The sequence below is a fragment of the Mobula hypostoma genome, chromosome 3 (genome assembly GCF_963921235.1).
Source record: "Mobula hypostoma chromosome 3, sMobHyp1.1, whole genome shotgun sequence".
NCBI classification, from domain to species: domain Eukaryota; kingdom Metazoa; phylum Chordata; class Chondrichthyes; order Myliobatiformes; family Myliobatidae; genus Mobula; species Mobula hypostoma.
The window spans coordinates 94,684,202-94,700,155 of record NC_086099.1 but is presented as its reverse complement, the minus strand read 5'-3'; the positions used below and the strand labels follow the sequence as shown (position 1 = coordinate 94,700,155).

Genomic DNA, 15,954 nt, shown 5'->3' with positions numbered 1-15,954 from the left:
TCCAGAGCTGGAGTCCCTAAGGCAGTCCTACATTGAGTTCAATGCTGACTGACAATGCCTGCGATGCTGCTGGTACCAAACTGTATCGGTCTCTGCCGTTCCTTTGGGTTCACCAGATGTGTGGAGAAGGGGAGCTTGCTACATGGGCAGCAGCTTGCTCTCCATATCGTAGCTTTGCGTATGTAGGCAGTTTGGATGCAACTTCCATGGCTGACCCTGATCAACTTATTTCTCATGTAGCACCATGGTCCTGAAAAACGTTGTCTCATTTTTACTGTGTACTGTACCAGCAGTTGTGGTTGAAATGACAATAAAAAGTGATTTGACTTGTCAAACAACATGGGAAACTTTATTATATTTCCAATAAACCTCCTTTATAAACATGAGAAAGTCTGCAGATGCTGGAAATCCAAAGTAACACGCACAAAATGCTGGAGGAACTCAGCAGGCCAGGCAGCATCTATGGAAATAAATAAACAGTTGATGTTTTGGGCTGAGACCCTTCTTCACCACTGAGAAGGAAGGGTGAAGATGCCAGAATAGAAAGGTGGGGAAGGAGGCTAGCTGTAAGGTGATAGGTGAAGCCAGGTGAGTGAAAAAGGTCGAGAGCTGGAGAAGAAAGAATCTGATAGTAGAGGAGAGTGAAGCATAGGGAGAAAGGGGAGATAGAGGGAACCCGGGGGAAGTAATAAGCGGGTAAGAAGAAGTAAAAGGTCAGAGTGGGGAATAGAGGAAGGAGGAAGTTCCTTCTTTATTTTTGCTGGATTCCCTGCACTGAAATTCATTTCCTTGACCAGTTATAGTTTCCCACTGCACCATCCTGGGTTGAAATTCCACATTAACAAAGACGCACGTTGGTCACAGGCAAACAAACTTTAAAATTAAAAGCATGATAATCTGTGCAGTTGTTATAGCCATATGATGTTTTCTGCATATTAGTCATTTCCCACCACTGCTTTACATCATTTAATGACTAATATTGAGAAATGTATTACTTGGAAAATATTTAAATCAGTAACATGCAATTCTCTTCTGGGTTTTTGTCCGATATGATTTGCTTTAGATTACAGTTTCGGTTATGACTTGAGGGAGTGGTAGGGTGGGGAGTATCAAGTTTTAAACTTTACAAGTCAGCATTGAAATTGGAAGCAATTATTTTTTTAAGTGAGAATCTGTGAGAACCTGGTAAGGTTTAAGGATTACTTAACGCTTAAGTGATTACAACTAGCATTTCACTTATTAAATACAAAATGTTTGCTGGTTTGGGTCTATGGTGAATCTACAGTTGGAAATGTTTAAGAACCATTGGTTAAGATATCAAGAGAAACTTGTCCAGTGAGAATTTATTGTCTAGAAAGTTGGGGAGAGCAGATTCAAATGTTTTTCAAAAAGGAACACGAAAAAAAGGAACCTGAAAGGGTAAAATAAAAATTTGCATTGCCGTGAGCAAAGGTTGCTATAAATCCAAAGCTGGAATGGTATCTTCCCATTTAAAGAAACATTCTACTGTACATCTGTTGTTTATTTTCTTTTGTGAGGTTCATAAATTAATGTTTTACATTCCAGTCAAGTAAATATGAGAGATTAAAAATAAATTGACCAAAGTAAAGTGGGCTGAAGCTGAGTTGTTAATGGGCAAACATTAAAAAAATTTGAAGTATTGTTGTGATACAAAGCCGGGACACGCAACATCCAAAACGCTTGAAGAAGCAATGTGCCTATTTAGGCAGTTCCTTGTGTGATGAACCCTTTGGATCAACGGGAGACCCCTAAGGCACCAGATCTCGGCATTTACTTCACCTGAATATCGTTAATTTATCTAGTTGTGGCTTGCTCCCTGAATTTCTTTTTGTGCCAATAATTGGTAACTGGGAGTTTCTCGGTGACCTTGCACTATTTACATTACATGTACTAGTCATTTCTTGCTGTCTTGAACTAGCCTTTCCATAGTGATGGGCGGGCGTCCATTCCGAGTGACCAGTATATCTTTGTTGATTCTTTTGTGAATAAACTCAGTGTTTTATACTCGAGCCTCCGGTTACTCCTCGCCTGAGTTCATCGTTACAGCAAGACTGGTCCAGCCTGGACCCATGGAAGAGCGAACTGCTGCATGCAGCATTGGCCTGTCAAGGAGAAGCTGTTGGGAGGCATGAACACCTGTTCCAGGAGATACTAACCTCACTGCTGAAGTTCTCCGAGACTGAGGCTATGTTCTTCTGAGATTGGTTCAGGTTCTGGTTCCCAGCAACCCTGCCACGCACAGACTGTCTTAACTCTCATGCAGAGTCATTCAACCTACTGGCCCCTGAGCATTTTGATGGTAACCCGGAGTCTCGCTGGGGAATTTTGATACAATGCTCCTTAGCATCTGAGTTCCCTTCAGATCGAAGTAAGGTGGCATACATCATCTCACTCCTTTTGGGCAATAGCACAGAGAAGGATTCGCCTGCTTGATGTAGGCCTCTTTTGCTAAAACAATGAGGAAGGTGTTCAATCATGCCAGCCGTGGGTCGGGGGGCAGTTGATAGGCTCCTCCATCTACGTCAGGGTGTCCTGTCTGTGGAGGACCACTCTATAGAATTCCACACCTTGGTGGTAGAGAGTGGTTGGACAATGGAGATGCTGACTGCCGTATTTCATCAGGGTCTTTATAATCACCAGAAGGATGTTTTGGTGGCCAGAGACCCAGCTGAAGACCTGCGGAGTCTCCTAGATCTGGCAATCTGAATTGATAATCCCCTATCTGAGAGGAAGTGGGAAAGACATGGTGAAGTTTCCCAAAGAACTTCCTTGCACACCTGTTTATCTTCAACATTGTGATCAAAGACTCCACCCAGACCGCCACTGACCACTCCCGAGGAGTCATTGCAAAGAAGCAGAACGAACAGCAGAGACAGATGTGCTGCGTGTACTGTGGAGAGAATGGGAATCAGGTTTTATTATCACCGGCATACGTTGTGAAATTTGTTAGCTTAGCAGCAGCAGTTCAATACAATACATGATAATGCAGAAAGGAAAAAATAAGTAAGTCAATTGCAGTAAATATGTGTAAACCCCGGGCTTGCCCAGCTCGCGTTTGTCTAGGGGAATCAGCCTTCGGCCCCGCCAAACTGGGTAATCACGTTTGTATGGATGCTGTGTGATGTACCCCCAGTTACAAACCCACAACGCAAAATATCAGACAGTACACCTTATGCAATTAAATGATAGACTTTATGAATCTTAATCTGAATATAGGGTTGGTAATGAAAATAAACGAAACAGAAAAAAGGGCCCAAGTCAAAGTCAAAGTCCCAGTTCGAGCTCACTCAGTAGTCATCCTTCTACCATTGATCTCCTCCAAACATCGCCAACCTTCGGACCCTCAGATCCCAGTCCACTCCGTCCGGTGTCCTACCAGCTCTCTCCACACGCGTCTTCCCTCTTCATCTCTCCCCGCCAATAAGAACTGCGAAAACCCAGCTCCCAGACGCACAAGAAAGACAACATTTTCTCAGTGACTAACCCCTGCATACCAAACCATGTTATCTCCAGCCATAACCCAAACATTGTTGCCACAGAGAAACCGTTACATCCGCAGTGAACATTACAGAGAAGCCTTTACATTAGCATTAGCAGTGAAACATTACAAAGAAGCCATTGCATTTGTATATTGAATAAATTAAAATAATGCAAAAAAAGTAGAAATTGTTTGTGTGTATATATGTGAGGTGGTGTTCATGGGTTCAATATCCACGTAGAAATCGAATGGCAGAGGAGAAGAAGCTGTTCCTGAATCGCTGAGTGTGTGCCTTCAGGCTTCTGTGCCTCCTTCCTGACGATAACAGTGAGAAAAGAAACATAGAAACATAGAAAATAGGTGCAGGAGTAGGCCATTCGGCCCTTTGAGCCTGCATCACCATTTATTATGATCATGGCTGATCATCCAACTCAGAACCCTGTACCAGCCTTCCCTCCATACCCCCTGATCCCCATAGCCACAAGGGCCATATCTAACTCCCTCTTAAATATAGCCAATGAACTGGCCTCAACTGTTTCCTGTGGCAGAGAATTCCACAGATTCACCACTCTCTGTGTGAAGAAGTTTTTCCTAATCTCAGTCCTAAAAGGCTTCCCCTTTATCCTCAAACTGTGACCTCTCGTTCTGGACTTCCCCAACATCGGGAACAATCTTCCTGCATCTAGCCCGTCCAATCCCTTTAGGATTTTATACGTTTCAATCAGATACCCCCTCAATCTTCTAAATTCCAACGAGTACAAGCCCAGTTCATCCAGTCTTTCTTCATATGAAAGTCCTGCCATCCCAGGGATCAATCTGGTGAACCTTCTTTGTACTCCTTCTATGGCAAGGATGGCTTTCCTCAGATTAGGGGACCAAAACTGCACACAATACTCCAGGTGTGATCTCACCAAGGCCTTGTAGAACTGCAGTAGTACCTCCCTGCTCCTGTACTCGAATCCTCTCACTATAAATGCCAGCATACCATTCGCCATTTTCACCGCCTGCTGTACCTGCATGCCCACTTTCAATGACTGGTGTATAATGACACCCAGGTCTCGTTGCACCTCCCCTTTTCCTAATCGGCCACCATTCAGATAATAATCTGTTTTCCTATTTTTGCCACCAAAGTGGATAACTTCACATTTATCCACATTAAATTGCATCTGCCATGAATTTGCCCACTCACCCAACCTATCCAAGTCACTCTGCATCCTCTTAGCATCCTCCTCACAGCTAACACTGCTGCCTAGCTTCGTGTCATCCGCAAACTTGGAGATGCTGCACTGAATTCCCTCATCCAAGTCATTAATATATATTGTAAACAACTGGGGTCCCAGCACTGAGCCTTGCGGTACCCCACTAGTCACTGCCTGCCATTCTGAAAAGGTCCCGTTTATTCCCACTCTTTGCTTCCTGTCTGCTAACCAATTCTCTATCCACATCAATACCTTACCCCCAATACCGTGTGCTTTAAGTTTGCACATTAATCTCCTGTGTGGAACCTTGTCAAAAGCCTTTTGAAAATCCAAATATACCACATCCACAGGTTCTCCCCTATCCACTCTACTAGTTACATCCTCAAAAAATTCTATGAGATTCATCAGACATGATTTTCCTTTCACAAATCCATGCTGACTTTGTCCGATGATTTCACTGCTTTCCAAATGTGCTGTTATCACATCTTTGATAACTGACTCCAGCAGTTGCCCCACCACCGACGTTAGGCTAACCGGTCTATAATTCCCCGGTTTCTCTCTCCCTCCTTTTTTAAAAAGTGGGGTTACATTAGCCACCCTCCAATCCTCAGGAACTAGTCCAGAATCTAACGAGTTTTGAAAAATTATCACTAATGCATCCACTATTTCTTGGGCTACTTCCTTAAGCACTCTGGGATGCAGACCATCTGGCCCTGGGGATTTATCTGCCTTTAATCCCTTCAATTTACCCAACACCACTTCCCTACTAACGTATTTCGCTCAGTTCCTCCATCTCACTGGACCCTCTGTCCCCTTCTATTTCTGGAAGATTATTTATGTTCTCCTTAGTGAAGACAGAACCAAAGTAATTATTCAATTGGTCTGCCATGTCCTTGCTCCCCATAATCAATTCACCTGTTTCTGTCTGTAGGGGACCTACATTTGTCTTTACCAGTCTTTTCCTTTTTACATATCTATAAAAGCTTTTACAGTCAGTTTTTATGTTCCCTGCCAGTTTTCTCTCATAATCTTTTTTCCCCTTCCTAATTAAGCCCTTTGCCCTCCTCTGCTGAACTCTGAATTTCTCCCAGACCTCAGGTGAGCCACTTTTTCTGGCTAATTTGTATGCTTCTTCTTTGGAATTGATACTATCCCTAATTGCTCTTGTCAGCCACGGGTGCACTACCTTCCTTGATTTATTCTTTTGCCAAACTGGGATGAACAATTGTTGTAGTTCATCCATGCAATCCTTAAATGCTTGCCATTGCATATCCACCGTCAATCCTTTAAGTGTCATTTTCCAGTCTATCTTAGCTAATTCACGTCTCATACCTTCAAAGTTACCCCTCTTTAAGTTCGGAACCTTTGTTTCTGAATTAACTATTTCAAAAGGGCATGTCCTGGGTGATAGGGTCCTTAATAATGGACACTGCCTTTCCAAGGCACTGTCCTTGAAGATGTCCTGGATATTATGGAGACTAGTGCCCAAAATGGAGATGACTAATTTAACAACCCTCTGCAGCTTCTTTCAGTCCTGTGCAGTAGCCCCTCCATACCAGACAGTGATGCAGCCTGTCAGAATGCTCTCCACAGTACAACTATAGAAGCTTTTGAGTGTTTTAGTGGACAAACCAAATCTCTTTAAACTCCTAATGAAATATAGCCACTGTCTTGCTGCCTTTATAGCTGCATCACTATGTTGGAACCAGGTTAGATCCTCGGATCTTCACACCTGGGAAACTGCTCACTCTCTCCACCTCTGATCCCTCTATGAGGATTGGTTTGTGTTCCCTCGTCTCACCCTTCCTGATGTTCACAATCAGCTCTTTTGTTTTACTGACATTGAGTGCCTGCTTGCTGCTGTGACACCATTAAACTAGCTGGTATATCTTGCTCCTGTACACCCTCCCATCTCCTTCTGAGATTCTACCAACAATGGTTGTATTATAGATGGAATTTGAGCAATGCCTAGCCACACAGACATGGGTATAGAGCGGGAGTAGAGCAGTGGGCTAAGCATACTCCCCGAGATGTGCCAGTGTTCATCATCAGCGAAGAGGATATGTTATCACCAATCCATACAGATTGTGAGTCTTCCGGTTAGGAAGTCGAGGATCCAGTTGCAGAGGGAGGTACAGAGGCCCAGGTTCTGTAGTTTATTGATCAGGATTGTGGGAATGATGGTGTTAAATGCTGAGCTATAGTCAATGAACAGCATCCTGACATAGGTGTTTGTATTGCCCAGGTGATCAAAGGCCATGTGAAGAGCCATTGAGATTGCGTCTGCTGTTGACCTGTTGTGGTGATTGCAGTGGGTCCAGGTCCTTGCTGAGGCAGGAGTTAATTCTGGCCATGAACCTCTCAAAGCATTTCATCACTGTCGATGTGAGTGTTACTGGGCGATAGTCATTAAGGCAGCTCACACAACTCTTCCTGGGCACTGGTATAATTGTTGCCTTTTGAAGCAGGTGGGAAATTTTGACCATAGCAGTGAGAGGTTGAAAATGTCCTTGAATACTCCCGTTAGTTGGTTGGCACAGGTTTTCAGAGCCTTACCAGGTACTCCATCGGGACCTTCTGCCTTGCAAGAGTTCACTCTCTTTAAAGACAACCTAACATTGGCCTCTGAGACAGAGATCACAGGGTCATCAGGTGCAGCAGGGATCTTCACAGCTGTAGTGGTGCTCTCCCTTTCAAAGAAGGCATAAAAGGCGTTGAGTTCATCTGGTAGTGAAGCATCGCTGCCATTCATGCTATTGGGTTTCACTTTGTAGAAAGTAATGTCCCGCAAACCCTACCAATGTTGATGTGCATCCAATGTCACCTTCAAACTCACTTAGAATTGTCTCTTTGCTCTTGAAATAGCCCTCCACAAGTCATACCTGGTTTCCTTGTACAGACCTGGGTTGCCAGACTTGAATGCCACAGGTCTAGTCCTCAGCAGACGATTTAGCTCCTGGTTCATCCATGGCTTTTTTTGGAATGTATAGCAAGTTTTTGTAGGCACACATTCATCCACACGGGTTTTAATGAAGTCAGTAATAACTGCAGCATACTCATCCAGATTTGAAGGTGAATCTCTGAATGCGGACTGGCCACTATTGCTCATCTTGCCCCAAATTATCGGTAAAACTCCCAAGACCATCCAGGAAGGGGAGGTCTGTGATGGTCTCTAATTTTTCTCCCAGCTACTTCCAGTGTGATGCTACCCTCTCTTTCCTCTTGGAGGGAACATCAGCATGACTTTGGAGCCTTTGTGGGTGATTTCCGAGATCTGGCCAGGTAACTTGAAGTGCCCTTTTCCCATCTAGACCAGCTACTCTTTACCATGGCTCTAGATGGAAGATCATTGGTCCTGGGACAAATTTGTTTATTTTTACCTCTCCTCTCAAACCTGCTGCTGAACGGCATGTGAGATCTGTTCAATTTTAGCTTGTCTACTCCCCTGAGATTCCACTCATTCTTGGTCATCCTAGGCTGGCTTTCCACAACTCTGATTAGTCCACTGGTGCCAGCTAGGGTTGGTCAACCTCATGCTCGATCAGCTGTTTGCCCGTCCAAGTTGCCTTCAGGACCTTCTGAGCCAGATTCTTTTTACCTGAATTGTCTTGCATACTCCCTGAATTGCTGGAGGTACTTGGCAAGAAGAGGGCCACCACACTTCCACCTCATCAGGATTAGGATTATGTTATCAATTTGCTACCTGGTGCTCTTCCTCCTGGGGGAAGACTTTATTCTTATCTGCCCCTGAGAGGCTATGGAAGGGGAAAATTCAGAAGGGACTGGTGTCTTGATTTATTTGACCATCCACAACCCCTGCTGGTGCTGGGTTCTATTTTTCTGTATCTAAGAAGGATGGTGGGTTAAGGCAGTGTATGATTACATATAGAGATCTAGACAAGTTCACCATCAAGAATCGATACCCACTTTCACTCATGAACTCAGCTTTTCAGCTGTTATGGGGGCAGGTGTGCTTATTAAGATTCACCTTCGGGAGGGGGATGAGTGGAAGAAGGCCTTCAGCACTCCCACTGGGCATTATGAATAGGGGCTGGTGCCCTTCGGCCTGGTGAATGCTCTGGTGTACTCCAGACCTTTATTCATGATGTGCTCTGGGAGGTGCTCATTTTGTTTTTGTTTGGCTGACGTACTGATCTACTCAGTTCCTCTGAGAACATGTCAAGCATATCTGATGTGTTCTCCAACGCTGGCTTGTTGTTGTTCCTCTCCGCGCCTTGCGGCACATCAAGGAGCAACCTTGCCATTTTTTAGCAGTTCTTTCTTTTCGAGGCAGCATTGCTAGCTCGACAATCAACCCAACACAGATGGAAAGCCTGCAAGGAGCCAGCCAGACTTGGGACCATTCACCTTGATGTCTGGTGTGGATGCCAATACAGCACAGGCCGGCTTAAGAATCAACTATATGTCAAACTCAGTGAATTTTGTGTTTCTAGTTTCTTTTGGTTTTGTTATCTCAAATGGAAGGTTCTGTATGTAATTTGCTAAAACCCAAGCTGTACTGAATTGGCTGCAGCCAGCCCCTCTCAAACAGCTCCAATGCCCTTTGGGTATTTCCAATTTTTATTGATTCATCTGTAATTTCACTTCCATGGTAGCACCATTCGCCAGTTTAGCTAAAGGAGCTGCTGGGTCTTTCCCCTGGACCCCGGAGGCCAAGTCAGCTTTTGCTGAACTGAAAGATTTGTAACTGTAATGTTGAAACAGGTTCGCGGGTGAGACAGAAAGCACTGATGATGCGTAAGTATATTAATCATTTATTTACAAACAGTATAAATTTGACCTAACATTTCATGTTCCCCAAGTTACAGAAACAACAAACCAAATCACCTTTTTGAACACTCATTCAGCTCAACTATCACGAGGATCGTTACAGAGAATCTTTCCTACCAAATGCAATAAGCATATCCAACAGTTCATCTCTGTGCGTCACGCATCATAGTACAATAGTCTCAGTTTTATTATGTTGTACATTATTACTGCACAATGGTACATTATTGTGTATATTGTTCTGTCATTTATTACTTAAGTCTACACACTGCTAAGTGTATTTTTAAATGTTGCTGCTGTAACAAAAGAATTTCCCACGAGATCAATAAGTACTTATTACTATAATATTCAACAAACATAATTAAAACTGCATTCAGAGCATACCTTCCCAATGGCCATGGGCCATGCACACTGCTTGCCTTAAACGGGGTTGGTGGGTGGGGGGGGGGGAGAGAGAACCTCCCACATGTGCTCTCTATATAACCAGGATATTTGAAACTAGATGCCAGGCATCTATCCGATAGGAAAAGCAGCTGCAGTTTCTAGGTTAACCAATCACGATGGAAGCAACTTCTGACAATCAGAATAAGGCAAGCCCCCCCCCCACAGGACAGCCCACCCCTTGAAAGTTGTGCACGTGATGATCCAACCTTCAGACTAGTATGACCCTCGCAAGCTCCCAACTAAGCTACATGTAAAACAGAAGTACGATACTTAATACTGTAAACTCAATAGTCATCTCCCCATATACTCCAGCAGTCCGCCAGCCTCCCTGTGCCCCAAAAGGCCACCAGCCCACCTGCAGTGTAATAGTCACCTCCCCATATACTCCAGCAGTCCGCCAGCCTCCCTGTGCCCCAAAAGGCCGCCAGCCCACCTGCAGTGTAATAGTCACCTCCCCATATACTCCAGCAGTCCGCCAGCCTCCCTGTGCCCCAAAAGGCCATCAGCCCCACCTGCAGTGTAATAGTCAATCAGCTGGGCCCCCACTGGATCTTATACACTGACTTTGAGATGTGACCAACCAGGTGAGTGACGTTACTCGTCCCATCAGGAATGTAGGTGCAGCATTCTTGACTAATAACAGTACAAGGGCCACTTTGCTTTGTAAGCAGGTAATCTAAGGCCATTGAAATCAGCTCCCAGGACAGAAGCTGAGAAAGTCTATCATTCAAAGCCTTCCATCCTTTGTAATAGCCCCCTTACTGACCAGTACAGGCAAAGTGCTCATCAAGGGCCCTGGGGTGGTATATGTACAGCACCCACATATCAGCTAACTGCACCACCCTGCAGAAACCGCAGGTAGGCTTAGGAACTGCATAGTTAGTAAGTACCATTCAGCTTCACAACAGCATTGGGCATAAACACAGCCATCCCAGGATACTCTTTCTGCTCAACATACCACCTACACCAACCCTCTGTCAGGTGGGGATATCACCTTAATAGTCAGAACTCCCAATTATACAAATGGTACGTAGGGAAATGCCAGCCCTTATAGTACTTACTCCACCAAGGCTTGAGGCCGTTTCCATACTCTGGGTCAAGGTCGGCTGGAACAGACTACTCCCTCCCAGCTCCCCAGAACAGAATGCCAAAACCTGAGAAGCTAGGTAATTTCCCCCAGCAGTCCTTTCCTTGTCAAAGGGATCGATATCAGTGGCCTCCCTTCTGGGGTGTAGTAAGGAGTTCTCGTACAAATTCAGCAATCTGACCTGTTGGTCCAGTGTGCAAATTCAAACGCCATCCCCAGGAATGTACCACAAGAATCTCCCACCCCAAGTCAGCACCCACCACTTTGTCATTCTGTAATGCAGGGAGATAAAAATGTATTTGCTCCTGATCAATCACGGGATATTTAGAAAACACAAAACAGCAGAACTACTAGATTTGCTCCCCAAATGCTCTATTCCCTCTGAAATGTGGGCATCTCATATCCGGAATAATGTTGCCCAAATTTCTACCCCATCAACTCAAATTTCATATAGCCAGTATGAAATGAGTCACCCCTAAAACCTATTACATAGGGAAACAAGTAACAAAGAAACAGATTAAGACACAATAAACGCGAAACAGATTTTTAAAAACAAGAAACAAAGTTACAGATTAGACCACAAAACACAAAACCCAGTCTGGACTCCCCCTTAAAACTTTGTATAGAACTGCAAAAAAATTTAAAACAAACCATTAATTTCTGACAGAGAAACAGCATTTATTAGAGAACAACTAAGAGGGAAAAAGCAACTAGGTGGAGACCAACACATTCACAGAATCTCTTAAAGGCAAAGTCCACACACAGAAAAGCAAACTGACACATGTGGTCACACCTCACATTCCTCTGCATTAAAATCCTGCACACTCTATTTACAGGGAAGAGTCATGCAGGTCGAATGACCCCTTCCCTACAACACTGAGGCACGACAGTGCTACCCCCTCCTCACTCCCCACGATTCCCACTGCTGGGAAATGTTAGCCGATATCCTTTGCAGGGCGTCCTGAATGGAACGTGAGGAATCTAGCAGAGGGCAAAAGAAACTCTTATCTTCAGAGGACTTGATGAACGACCCTTCCCCCTTAACAGTCTCTCTTTCTAGCTTCCCCATACAGAACATCCTCTACATTCCATAGAAGGTAGGGGGTAGAAACCCCATTTACCTGCTGCTCCAGAACCCCAGCTTTGAGCAACACTGAAAACATTTCCTTACGGGACATGCAGGATCTCCCATTCCCCATCTGCTGATCCAGTTTCCGTAGCTGGCTACGGGCACCCTATTCTACATACTCTAAACTGTATGATACTTGAATCGCTGTACTCATAGGATGACCAACAGCTGGTGCTATTAAAGACAGCACCACCCCTTTTACTGGAAAAACTGCCTCCGTAACCATTCCAGAAGTCAATTCGATATCCTCTGGTGAGCTAATTCAGTGATAAGAGCCCACTTGTGTAGAACTTTAGCACCCTCGTCTACTGTGCTCCACTCCACTTGCAGTTTTAAATTCTATTCAGTAAGAGAATTATACTTAAATTTAACCGCTGTCGTTACTCGAACCCATAGTGATGCATTACGCTCGGGGGAAGCAAGCAGTGTTCCCAGGTCGTTATTGATCACGTGTTGGGACGACAGACTCCCTAAGGTGCCCACCTCTATTAGATAGGCTCACTCTGGTACCCCCCCCCCCGCCCCATTCCATAATCTCAATAACCACGCGGCCAAAGACTCCCAACCTTTTGTATCTATCCTCTAACCTCGCTAATTCCTTGGCGTAGAGTTCTCCAAGCTCTGCGGCCTCACAGGTGTCCATTACACCATCCTGCACACATTCCTGATCCTCCTCCCACTCCCTGTCCTGAGAGGAAGAAGTCGATGGCCGATGACCCCACGGCAGGAGTGGGAGCGTGTGACCGCTAGCCTGGCCCATACTGCTTCGGATACACAAGGGACAGGGCGATCATTTCGAGGATTAAACCGAGGGGTCCACGCTACCCTCCCTCCTTCATTTTTATTACCCAGCCAGAGGTCCCCACCCCTCAGCCTTACAGTGGGATCTTCGCCCCGCTTCATCGTGGCTTGAACCTTAACAGGGTCAGGCTGCTCAGCATCTAGGTGCTGTAGCTTCATTAGTTGATAAGTTATCTCTGTATTCGTTTCCTCTAACCTTGTAGCCCTACACTGGGCCACCAATTGTGATCCTCTCAGAATAGTATGCGCTGACTGAGATTTTACGATTCATTCTTAAAACTCGCTATCATTTTATACTGATGGCTTCAAACAGCCAGAAAGCATCCCGCTGGCTGTACTTCCTCCCGGGAAAACCCAACGGTCTTAAGTACAGGCAGTCCCCGGGTTACAAACAAGTTTAATTTCATCTTTAAGTCGGATTTGTACGCAAGTCGGAACAGGTACATCCGGTGTTATTTAGCGTCAGTTAATCAAACGTTTGTCTTAGTATATAGTATATATTTTGCCTTTCTATGCATATAAAACACTTAAGAAACACTTCCAAATACATTAAAACATCTTAAACATAATAATGCAGTACATAATAATAATAATACAGTAATAATAAAAGTAACTACATACGGCTCCATCGAAGTCTTGCATACCGGAAGGGGCATTCGTGAGGTAACGTTATGATGGACCTGGTGCTGGAGACTCAGGGTTTGATCCTGCTGCTGGGGGCGGGTGGGGGGGGGGTTACCACTGGAGTCAATTTCTTGAAGTAGGCATCAAGGGAGGCTTGTACAGAGCTTTTCTTTTTCTCATCATAAATGGCCTTGCAGCAGCTGAGGTCCTCAGTAACTGCACGGTAAACTTTGGTGAATCTCTCTGTATGAGGATCGTGCTCCTCTAACTTTGCCATCCCTGCTTCAATGAGATGAAAGGTTTCAGCTAACTCTTTCGTCAAAAACTTTTTCGGTTCCCAGTTCCCAGACTTCTTCCTCAAATGCTCTCATCTGCTGCTCTAGTTCCATAAGGTCTTCATTGGTCAGTTCTTCGGCATGGGAGTGGAGTAACTCTATGACGTTATCTTCACTGATGTCTAACTGCAGTTGATTACCGATATCAACCACAGCTTGCCTGGCTTTGGCGATGTCATCAGCTGTAAACTTCTGAAAAGCATGCGTGAATTGGGGGCACAATATGTTCCACACTCCTTTCATAGTTGACTGCTTCACTTCATCCCAAGAATCAGCAATATTTTTGATGGCATCATAGGTGTTATAATCCCTCCAGAACTCCCTTGAGGTCATCATATCATCTTGGGTAGCCCAGACTGCTTGTGAGAAGGTCCGCCGTAAATAATAGGCCTGAAAGGAGGCTATGACTCCCTGATCCATTGGCTGAAGTAGCGATGTCGTGTTGGGGGGTAAAAATACAACCTTTACATTGGGGTGAAGGTCATCTAAAGTGCTTAGATGTCCGGGTGCATTGTCAAGCACAAGGGGAATCTTGAAAGGAATTCTCTTGGCCAAGCAATAACATTCAACAGCAGGAACAAAATGGTTCAAGAACCAATCTTCAAAGATGGCAATTGTAACCCAAGCCTTTGAATTTGCCTTCCAAATAATGGGAAGAGATGCCTTAATGATACAGTGAAGTGCCCTTGGATTTAGGGAGCGATACACAAGCAAAGACTTGAGCATGAAATCCCCGCACAGGTTACTCCCAAGCAATAACATTAGCCTATCCTTCAATGCACTTTTTTCCTCTTTTGAAATGTAGGTCCTTTCAGGCATTTTTCCCCCAAAGTAAGCCAGTCTCGTCTACATTAAATATTTGGTCTGGCAAATAACCTCCCTCAATAATTTTTTTCAACATTTCAGGAAAATCACTCGCAGCTTCACCTTGCACTTTAATATTATGTAAATTTGCCCTCACTTTGAAACGATTGAACCAACCCCTACTTGCAACAAATTCTTCATCACAATCACCTTCACTTGCTGTACGTGCAGTTTTTAAATCATTGAAAAGGCTTCGAGCCTTTTCCTGCACTAAAGTAAGGCTAATAGGAATATTACGCTGATTTTGATCGTCTAATCAAATTATCAATAGCCTTTCAATTTCAATAATCAAACCACTGCTTTGCTTAGTAATAATTGTGCTTTCATCGGGACAGGGGCTTTCACATGCTCTATTATTCTCACTTTATCCTTTAAAATTGTTCCGATCGTTGACCGACTGCAGCCTAACACTTTTCCAATGACCGATGACGTTTCACCCCTTTCCGATCGCTTTATTATTTCCAATTTATTTTAAATCGTGATCATTTTCCTTTTCTTTGATCCATCACCAGCACTTGCATCAGATTTACGCTTCAGAGACAAGGTAAATAAGAGAAAAAATTATGCCAAATACAAAGTTACACACTCAACACAGTGTTAACGGCTAGGTGATCCGACTTAAAATGGTGGATGGCGTTCTCCTTCCTCAAGCCGATGAACTGCTGAAACCACGCAGTGTTTTCATGAGCGTCACAACGTAGTGCGTGCATTTGTTATTACGGACAATTGTATTTAACTCGAATTTTCACTATATTAGGCTTGGTGGCCAGTGCTATCATGTTTGCTGTTGTGTGCCGGGGCAGCAGGCTGAGGGTAGCAGACACCAACAGAATTAACAAACTCATTCGTAAGGCCAGTGATGTTGTGGGGATGGAACTGGACTCTCTCACGGTGGTGTCTGAAAAGAGGATGCTGTCCAAGTTGAATGCCATCTTGGACAATGTCTCCCATCCACTACGTAATGTACTGGGTGGGCACAGGAGTACATTCAGCCAGAGACTCATTCCACCGAGATGCAGCACAGAGCGTCATAGGAAGTCATTCCTGCCTGTGGCCATCAAACTTTACAACTCCTCCCTTGGAGGGTCAGACACCCTGAGCCAATAGGCTGGTCCTGGACTTATTTCCATCTAGCATAATTTACATATTACTATTTAACTATTTATGGTTTTATTACTATTTAT

At 44.4% G+C, this 15,954-nt stretch overlaps 1 long non-coding RNA gene across 1 annotated transcript; it reads right to left on the bottom strand.

Moving 5' to 3' along the window:
* Nucleotides 1–331: 331 nt before the first annotated feature.
* Nucleotides 332–12,272, bottom strand: LOC134343474 (uncharacterized). Its single transcript, XR_010017235.1, has 3 exons — nt 12,139–12,272; nt 2,799–2,911; nt 332–460 (listed from the first exon to the last, which is right to left on the bottom strand). It is a non-coding gene; the product is annotated as an uncharacterized LOC134343474 (long non-coding RNA).
* Between the last annotated feature and the right edge of the window lie 3,682 nt (nt 12,273–15,954).